At 37.7% G+C, this 10,391-nt stretch overlaps 2 protein-coding genes and 1 long non-coding RNA gene across 4 annotated transcripts in view; 2 read left to right on the forward strand and 1 right to left on the reverse strand.

Annotated features, from left to right (window-relative positions):
* LOC125963951 (metabotropic glutamate receptor 7-like) overlaps nucleotides 1-6,087 on the forward strand; it is a 96,751-nt gene extending 90,664 nt beyond the window's left edge. Inside the window, exon 5 of the mRNA XM_049707859.1 lies at nucleotides 5,837-6,087. The gene's annotated coding sequence lies outside the window, so the exon portion shown is untranslated. The remainder of the gene's footprint in view (nucleotides 1-5,836) is intronic.
* The window catches only part of LOC125963841 (UDP-N-acetylglucosamine--peptide N-acetylglucosaminyltransferase 110 kDa subunit-like), a 673,346-nt gene that overhangs the window by 626,762 nt on the left and 36,193 nt on the right, over nucleotides 1-10,391 (reverse strand). The window lies entirely within an intron of this gene.
* Nucleotides 7,252-9,002, forward strand: LOC125963865 (uncharacterized). Its single transcript, XR_007476287.1, has 2 exons — nucleotides 7,252-7,842; nucleotides 8,311-9,002. It is a non-coding gene; the product is annotated as an uncharacterized LOC125963865 (long non-coding RNA).

A 10,391-nucleotide genomic window follows, 5' to 3' on the forward strand; every position in this document is an offset into this window, starting at 1 on the left:
CTTTGCTTTATGAAACTTTAATAATGCTGGAGTTTCCTGCCCTTGGTAACACCTTTGTGTTGATGGGAAATATTGTGGATGATCAAGGACCATTTCAAGAGACCATGGATAGAAACCTCCTTCTGGATTTAATTTCATTATGAGGATGTCAAAATGCTACATTACTTAAAATAAAACCCGTACCGTTTTTATGCTAAGTTATATTCTACATGTAGATGGAAAAATGTTAAAAAGATTTTTAAAGAACTGCGCATCTGTTTTTGAAGCTGATTTGCCTCTTCAAGGCTTGCTAGCACTTTATCCATCTCAGTACTATTTCACTTAGTAAACAAATGCAGTTGCCATAATTGCTGCTTAGGTGTCTGTGTTCCCTTCTAGGCTATATGTTTTTGAAATTAGATACAATATTTATATCACAGGCCCTATGTATAGCACAATACCCATTGCTAATTCAGATTGTGTTTTAAGATATGAGACAAAATGTAAGACTTTTATTTTAGTCATAAACGTCTAGCAAACCAACCAGAAAATAAAAGCTAGTTTTCAGTTGGTTGGCCGAGAACAAAAAAGTGAAGAATACCTAATGCAAAACCATATCTCTAATAACTACTGTTGGATTTAGAGCACACACATGCTAAAAAATATCTTCTTATCAAAGATTTGAGGTTGGACCTGAAAAAATTATATCAGAAGTGAAAATAATCATGTGGTCTGACCAGCGTGGATCACACAAAGTAAGTGTATACTATGTATAAAGTAGATAAACTATGAGGTCCTGCTGTATAGCACAGGCAACTATATTCAATACCTTGTAATAACCTATAATGGAAAAGGATCTGAAGAAGAAATACATATATCGGAATCACTTGGCTGTACATCTGAAACACAACATTGTCAATCAACTATACTTCAAGTAAAACAAAACAAAACAAAAAACTAAGTGTAAAGGGAAGTATAGTTTTATAAATTCACTTCTGATATCCAATGGACCAACTGAAAGACAACAGAAACTACAACTATCTAGGAGACAGGACATGGCCGGCAAACCAGGCCGTTACCCTCGGTAACGGTCATACCTGCCAAAAAATATACAGACTAGCCTGCATTCATGAATACATAGGAATTCTTCATTTATCTGGCATTGTTAGGCAATGAGGTATTGTATGTTAGGAGAAGTTTTTTTAAAATGACAAATTGAAGAGGAGTTATTTTAACCTTCACTCGGTAATGTTTTTCTAAAATTAAGAAATGTATCTACTGGTGTATCTAATGTTTCCTTGATAACTCGGGGTCATCAGTTCAATCAACGTTTGCATGAATAATGCAAATGGAAACAAGACAGGCATGCTTACTGAAACTGAAAATGACATAGCAATGGCTGGAATAACTGATGAGAGAGCAAGAAAAAAGGAAAACTGAAAACAAACCGTGATCAGGAAACAATCAGTCAAGTTCTGACTTTCCGTACTTAGTTTCAAAAAGAGATACCACAAATCCCAGCGAGAGACTCCAGCATCATTAGCTGTCTTTCTGCTTTGTTTCCACCTTCCTTTCCTTTTCCTTCTACCCTAGATTGTTCCAGGAAGTGTTTATAGCTCCTTGCAAGACAAATTCTAATACTTGCTTTCTCTCACACAAACTTCACAATATGTCCATGTGGTAAATGGTGTGGAGGTAAAAGAGAATTCATCACAGGGACAGCTCCTACGAAAATAAAATTAGAAACTAGCTTCTAAACATGCAGAGAGAAGGGCGTGGTGTCAGGCACTAATTCCCTTGCGAATTCCTCTCCATTTCTAATAGACGTTCTTCTTTACCAAGATCCCTTTTTATTGGTGTCCTGTTCCAGACTGCTCCACTCCGCCCATCCTCATCCTGTAAAATACATTCACACTCTTTTGTGTGTGATCAATCATAGAACTGTCGGAATTAAATGTAGAGTGAAATTAAAATACTGGAGTCACTTGGAGGGTTTAAGCAGCTCCACCAGAAAATACTGGGCATGGATTTAAAAGAGGCTGCGTGGGACTTGCTCTTGTGCAAGTTCTTTCTCAAGAAGTATCTGAAATAAGCCTAAATTCAGAGTTAATCAGACTGGCCTGCTTTCTCAGGTGGACTGGAATTCTGCTCTTTCCTCTCAACTCCCTGATGTCAGTGGTACTTTCCGGAGAGGAGGTGGACTTCTCTGCCTACTGCAGAAGCTCAGTTCCCCCAGGACCCACTCCCCGTCTGAATCCCACACTGGAGGCCAGATGCCAGCCTTCCCAGAACATTCGTGGCCTCCTTTCAGTTTTTGACCTGCTCAGATTGAGTCCCTCTAGACTCTTTCTGGAAACCTGATCTTCAACCCCTTTCCCTGACCTCGATGGTTACCTTCCTACTTTAGGCCTCAGGTGCTTTAGCTATAAAATGATATAGTTGCCCTTAATTCTAAAGTCTTCTTTCTAAAGCGCTACAATGTGGTGGCTCCTTGAAAATGTTTCTCTTTGCTGGTTTTAATTTTGTAGAGAATTAAAACCCCAGCCACTCTAAAAGACAGTAAGTTACATTGGATAAGGAAAGTGTGCTTTTGTAGTTAGATTAACAGGGATGGAAGACGACTTAGTATGTTTTAAGATACTCATGATCCGTTCTCGTGAGAGTCGGGGAAGAAGGGGAAGAGAGTTAATAAAATACCAAACAATTGTGACAAATTAAGTTCACCAAGATGTAGGTGATTAGTTACTACTTGAATAAGCCACACAAATCCAATCCAAGTTTTCCTTTAGTTTTCTAAGAAGGATCCCAGTGAACTGAGTCCCATGTTCAGTGACTCCACGTTCAATGGCTTAGTCTTTAAAAACTGTTATGTTGCTGGAAGCAGAAATATTGCCCAGCAGTCCTAATTGATGTTTAGCTATCACGCACATTTGAAATAAATTTATTACTTTGCCTGATCTCAGTGTAATACATTCTAAAGGGGCAAAGAGCACACGAAAAGTTATGGAGTCTCCATCTTCTACACTGAAGTGTGCAATAAATTACATATTATTTGGCCGTGAAATTCACAAGCCATAGAAACCACACCATTAGCAATGTATACAGTGGTAAACAGCAGGTAATGAGAATGATATAAAACCAAACAGACTGTGTAGGTTGGCACTGCTGCCAATAAAGCAATTATTAAATGCATTCATATGCATCTACGCTAGGTAAGCTCTTTAGGGCAATTGCTATGAGTTCTACATACCTGTCAGGATATTATATATAGCCCACTTTCTATGGCGTTTATTCAAAGACGCTGAGAAAGGGTTACTCTGGGTAAATTCAGACCTTTTCTCAATATAGAATTTGGTCAACATGCATTCTGAACAGCAAAATTTCACAGTATTTTCCTACACTAATTGCCACCTCAGCAAATGCAGGATTAAGTATAATGGATTATAAGAAGTTAGAAAGGAAAGATGGAAGAAAAGAAGGAAGGTAGAAAAAAGGTGGATATGGAGTACTTCAACATTTATGTAGAGTGGACCTAAAACTAACCTGAGGTTTCCCTGAATTATTAGCATATGCTATAGAAACTTAAATGAAAAAATAAAAAAATCCAGCAAGGGAAACTCAAAGATTCTTTGCTTTTTCACTTTACTGCATATACACGTCCATCTTAAACAATCTATATGCTTATATCCAACAAGAGAGCATTGTTTTGCAAGACTGTTTGGGTTCTATCAGCATGTAAAGGTCAGACAACTCAACTTTAGCAGAGTCAGCTTTCAGGTGAATAACTGTTTCTTTCAGGTTGCGAGCATTTGAATTCTCCAGAAATGTTTCCCAAATATGAAAATTAAAAGAGTCCTAGGACAGCGTCCTTTAGAAGTTTTATAGTATCAAGGTTTTTGGAGGAGGAGTATCCTTGTCCATTATCAACACAATGATTCCAAGCAGGTCAATTTTTGCTGAGAATATCATATAACAGAACCCACTTCACCTCCATTATACTGACAATGATCTTCCTTACTTCAACCTTGTGCTTCTTATAAAGTTGAAAATGCTGAGCCAAGAACAGACAGTGACAATGCCAGAGACTCAGATGTACCTATAGGTGCCTTCAGACAACATCAGCCACCCAGGCTAAAGTCCTGGTTTAAAACATCCCAACATGAATGAATCTCAAAAACCATATGCTGAGCAAGTGAAGCCAGATCAGAAGGGCACCTATTGTATTATTCAACTTACATGAAATTCTAAACTGGGCAAAAGTCATCTCTAAAGATAAAAAACAGATCCGTGGTGGCCTTGGGGTGGGAGATGGGGATACTTTTGCAAAAGCCTAGGAGGAAACTTTCTAGGGTTTTAGAATTGTTATCTATCTTTATGGGGGTGCTAGTTATACAAATGTATACATTAATTAAAAGTCACTGAGCCGTTGACTAAAAATGTCTGCATTTTATTGTATGTAAATGATACCTTAATAAGGTTGATTACAAAATGAACCAAAACCAAAACAAAGCAGAAGAGAAACCTCTCAAGACCTTAAAGAAAATACACTGTTTTCTTCCAGGGTACCAGATTGGAAATGAGGCATTGGTCTGTTCTACCCTCAGATTATCCCTAGGATTATCTAGTCTATTTTAAACCACTAGAGTCCCCTATCAGGAAAACTCACCCCACGTTTAATTACTTTGATTTCTTCTGTGCCTCTTCTCCCAGCACAGTGAAGCCATTCACGGAAGAAAAACCAGCTTTTTCCAACTTTGCATCACCATATATTATTTGCAAAGCTATTATTTATAGAATAAAATTTGGCTACACTTTGTAAAAATCTAGCTTTTTGAGGCTTACAAATCTTAACAGTTAACCTATTGCCTCCACTGGAATTTGGAAAAAAAATTATATTGAAAATGAATAGCAGAGAATTGACATTTTTGCTTTTTGTGATTTTCTCTTCCCCTAAGATAGAAGTGAGTAGGAATGAGAAACACATACATAAAGAAAAAAAAATTGTCTTGCTGCCTTTGCATGGTTATAATTTATAGGAGGCCCTTTTCAACAATAATCTATTATCAGAATCAATAAAATATAATCTCCATGAAGGCCAGGCCAGGATATTTGTCTCTTTTTCAGCAGATTGCAATACAAACCACATTCATGGATATGCTTCTTGATGATCTTTGTAATACTGGAACAGTTGCCCATTTCCTCATGCCTCTTCACCTTAACTTCAACCTGGTTTTTCACTGATGACCTCACATTTCCTTCCCTATCACTTGTTTGTGGGCCTCTTTTCCAACTCCAACTCCAACTCGCATTTCACTCTGGAACCAAAGGAAGACTCACACCTTCCTGCTTTTTAGTGATACCTCAAGGTCATTACCGTATTGTGATCACCCTGAAGAATAGCCAGACAATTGTTATTTCAGAGCCATCTGACAGTTTGTAGCTCTAAAAATTAACTAAGAACCGCATTTGTCAAAAATATCCTAGTTTAAGATTTTGGTAATACAGCAACAGTAATTCCGAAGTCATTTATGACAATCAGTGTGGGAAGCACCCTCCTTCAGGAAGATCCTTTGCCATACAATACTCTTTCCCTGTCGGGTAATAAGGAAGAATGGCCGTGGAAAGTAACCTTTTGTGGAAAGAAATACTTGGCTTCGAGAAGGCTTGCAGTTCATATCTTTTTCTTAAATTAGATTCCCCATTAATTACTTTATCCACAAAGAGGTAATTATCAGAATTATGTAAGCAATTAAGGAGATGCTACTCCACATCCTTTCAGCTTGTTGACCTTTCTCACTTTATTTCATGTGGCTATCTGAAACATCAGTGATTTACATGTCTGTCTTTTTTTTAACAGATTTCTGTGTGTGTGTGTGTCCCCATGATGAAAACATCATTAAAGTAAAATATCATGAATAGACTCTTAAGAAGCAGAGTCTACTGAAAGTCCTGGAAAATATGAAAGCACTAATATTCATGGACAGCTCTACACTCTGAAAGTTACTCCAAATTTTGTTGATCTCTCTTTTGTCTAGGAGTTTTTCAAATTTTCTACCATGATCATTTGTTAGTTTTATAATTACATAATAAAGGCATTACATCATACAATCTTTTGTTATCCATTGCAGTTTTTAAACTATTCCTTTCTTTGTCCTCAGCAGATATGTCATAGATTATTAGTACACAAGCAAAGACTTTCAACGTAACAGTACTTTATAGTGAGAAGAACTGTACTGAGCTATCTCTATCCTAAGACAATGCACTAGGAAAGCACTAGGAATTCTTAAGCACTAGGAATACAGAGACGATCAAGTGGCAAGTTCCTTGCCTTCGAGTATACATGATCATTATAGCAAATGCTTAAATAGCACTTAGTATGTAACTCACCACAGCAGTCTTATTATCCTCCTTTTGAATAGGTGAGCAGAGGAAGCCACAGGGAAGTCATAGGGTAAAGCCAAAATTTGAACCTAGGTAGACTAGTACACTCTCCACGGCTTTAACTACTACATTTATATATATATATATATATATATATAAACTCCAAGTATTCCAAAGTTACAAAACACTTATCTACCAAAACTCAAAAAGGAGCACACAAACTTGCATAGAAAATAAACATGTAAAAGTTCATAAATAAACCACAATATAACCTGCTCCACATAATATACTGACTGCAGTGTCCTGGGCCTCTCCCATCCTTAGGTAGCTGGAAATTACAACAAAATAATACTTTTCACCTTTGGAAGCCACACCATCTCCCATACCAACCAACCAATTACTTCCTTAGAGAGAATAGGAAATTAACCTGAATATCATAAAAAATATATATATATATATAGCATTACTGATATAGAATCTTTGTTTAAAGACAATAACTTCAATAGCAGAGGGAACTTTACCATTGCAGGCTTCTGATAACCTCTGTATTTCTCAGATTTCATGCTAAATCATAAAATGCCATATTGTGTCTGAAGCTATTTTTTCAATACTCCATTTTCTTAAATGGACTAGAATGCCATAAATACTGAGGAACATTTTGGCTCCCAAATCCTAAAGCCATTCTGATTATGCCTGGGTGATCATGGGGACGTCATCGGAACTACCAGAGGACTGGCTGAAATACCAGTGTTCTGGCCAGCTTACAAATTAGAAATTATACAGAATCCAATTTTATTTTTTTGTTAAGTAATTCCTATGAGGCTGTTGGGATGTCAATGTAAAGTCCTTTCATGTGTAATCTTTATCCATGAGATAGGGAACAATGCCAATCCCCGTCATAAATACTTTCACAACCTGACGTTGAAAATCCACTGTAGGGCATAGGACCTGCAAATAGGATATGAATCACACACATCCACTCATTCAGACAATCCACAAATATTCATTTTTAAGTCTACTATATGCCAATAATGTACCGGCCTCTCAGATGCTAGACCATGCTAAATGCTGAAACAGACATACTCAGTTCGGGCCCTCCTGGAACTTATTGCCTACAGAAGTGCCTTCATTGTAAATGGTCAGGTCTCAGCCAATGCTATTATCATCAGCAGGTGACCAAATGATACAGCTTGCTTTCTAAACAAGCTCCACACTGTTTGCTTTCAACATATTTGCTTTCCTTCAAGGCACATAATCCAGTGGTCAGTTTCTCCCAGTTAGTGAGGTTTGGGGAAAAGGTACCCAGTGAACAATTCCTCGTGGCCTCACTCTTTCCTCACACTCTCCTCTGTGCTTTTGAGCTAAAGAGACCTGGATTAAAGTCATTTGTTCTAACCTTATTATTTTAAAATACGGCTGCTCCTGCTTTGAGGATTTCCACTGGACCAACAGAGCAGCAAAGCAGCACTGAATCAGAAGCAGGTAAATTTCAAAATGACAGCTCTAAACATATCCACTCTCCTTTTGTTCTCCTCCTATCCCTTTGCTCTGAACACCTCTGCCCTGAGGCTTTGCCTTTACCCTTCTCTGATTACTGCTCCAAAAGGGTTTCCAAGAGCAGGGAGTATTTATGGCTTCATTTGCTCCCAAGTCCTTGGTGGAAAAGGATGCTTGCTTCCTGATTCTTACTAATTCCACACTCACATCATCAACACAAAAATCATCATTAAAAAAAAATTTCCTCAGCTTCATATTTCTTCTGGGCCAACACTGAAAGAATATTTTCAAAGAAACAATATCCTCTCTCCTTTGCTCTTCTGAGTTTCACGTTCTTACCTCCAGTCTCATTTTCAACCCTTATTATGGGATGCATCACAAAAACAGAAGAAAGTTCATTGTGCTTTCCTGTACCAGCTAATTATTCTAATTTGTTCTGTCTCTACCGAACAGAATGCGAAATCAACACAAAGCCTGATTATGCGACCTCTTCCAAGGGAATGGTCTGAGAGTTGTCTATTTACTAATGAAGCTCAGTGTGTATTAAGGGTTGACTGAAGCAATCATCAGGAATTTTCATCCCTTAAATTAGTCTTTTCTACCAGATGCACATCTTTCATTTCGGATAATATAACTTTTAAGTTCAGGATACAACTGGACAAAAGAAAAGAAAAAAAGGTAACCAACACAACATTTGCAGTAATAACACAGTAACAGCTATCATTCTTCCCTGAGGAATTCAGCCTACTTTATGGACACAATTTAGTACAAACTCATAAGAAAGCTAACAAAGCCCCAAACCACTTCACAAGAGCATAGAGAGGTAAAGGTCAGAAATTATTACCGCCAGACCCAGCAGACAATGGCACCTACCGGAAAGAGCACAGGACAGGAAAACCTGGAAGCCTGTGTTCCAGTTTCGGTTATTCCTTTAAGCACTAGTACGATCTGAGTGAACTCAGCCTGCCCTGCTTTTTCCGTTTATAAAAACCTACATCATCCTCTCAGTAGAATGAAATGCCACATCTGAAAAGTTGCAGATCTCTTTAGGAAAGAAAAAAGCTCATGCTTTCCAACCAAAATGGAATAATTCAGTCAATGGAGACTTGATAAAAATTTGCCATAAAGCAATTGTTTACTTGAAATCTATCTTTTGTGGTATATTTATTGGGGTAAGGAGTGTAAGCAAATCATAATTAGAGTTACCGATTATTCCAGAAATCAAGGTCATTGAGTTCAGATTCCAACTTTGACCCTGACCCAGGCTTACAGAGATGTAAGATGTCCCAATACCTCATACCCACCATACATGGGAGAAACAAGGTATGCAGACGGATCCTCTTATAAATATCCCATATGTAGTGGTTTTAATACAGGGTCTCAGATTCACTGCCATTCTTCGCATCCAGATGTGGGTGTTTTCCCTTGAATTTAGGCAGGCTTTCCATGGCTTCAAACAATAGAGCAGGGGTCAGTAAATTATGGCTGGTGGGCCAAGTCTAGGCCTCTACCAGCTTTTATAAAAATGAAGCTTTATTGGAACACAGCCATGTTCCTTAGTATATGTATTGTTTGTGTCTGTTTTCACATCACAGCAGCAGAGCTAAGTAGTTGCAAAAGAGACTGTATGGCTTGTAAAGCCTAAAATATTGACTGTCTGACACTTTATGGAAAAAGGTCTCCAACGCCTGCAATAGTATATAATGAAAGTGATGCTATGTAACATCTAAGACTAGGTCATAAAAGGTCATGCAGCTTTTGCATGATTCTCGTGGAATGCTTCAACCCTGGACACTCATTCTCTTGGGATACTCTATCTTGAATCCTAACTACCACGTATGAGAAGTCCAAGCCACCTGGGCAGCCATCTATAGGCACTCCAGTCAACAGTCCTTGTTGGGCCCAGTCTTCAAGGGCCAGACATGTGAATTAAAATTATCTAGATGATTCCAGCTCCAGCCATCCGAATCCTCATGAGCTGAGGTTTCAGATATCAGTCATGGAGTAGAGACAAGCCATCTCCTCTGTGTACTGTTTGAATTGCTGACCCACAAAATCTGGGCACATATTAAAATTTTTGTTTATTTCACCACTAAGTTTGGACTTCTTTATTATGTAGCAATAGATAACTATAGCACTGTGTGTGTACACAGGATATCTACATTTCACAGAGCACAGATTTTTAGATGTGAATGTTGACTGCTCAATTTCTAAGAAGAACGTATACACACACATAGGTACAAAATGTTTATGCATATGTAAATATTAGACCTATATAAACTAATCTATATTATCCATAAAATGAGGGGGCCTTGATAATGGCTAACATTATTTTTTGGTATTTATTGTGTTCCAAGAACTGATAAATTCTTGCATTGTATGAATTTTCTCTTTCACCCTCATAGCAACTCCCTGAGAGAAGTAATGGTATCTCTATTTTATAGATGAGAAAACTGAGGCAAAAACAGATAACATGCTCAAGAGTACTCAACAAGTAAATTTTAGAGTCAAGATTTGAACCCAGGTTCTCAAGT

Source organism: Orcinus orca, chromosome 3 (genome assembly GCF_937001465.1).
Source record: "Orcinus orca chromosome 3, mOrcOrc1.1, whole genome shotgun sequence".
NCBI lineage: Eukaryota > Metazoa > Chordata > Mammalia > Artiodactyla > Delphinidae > Orcinus > Orcinus orca.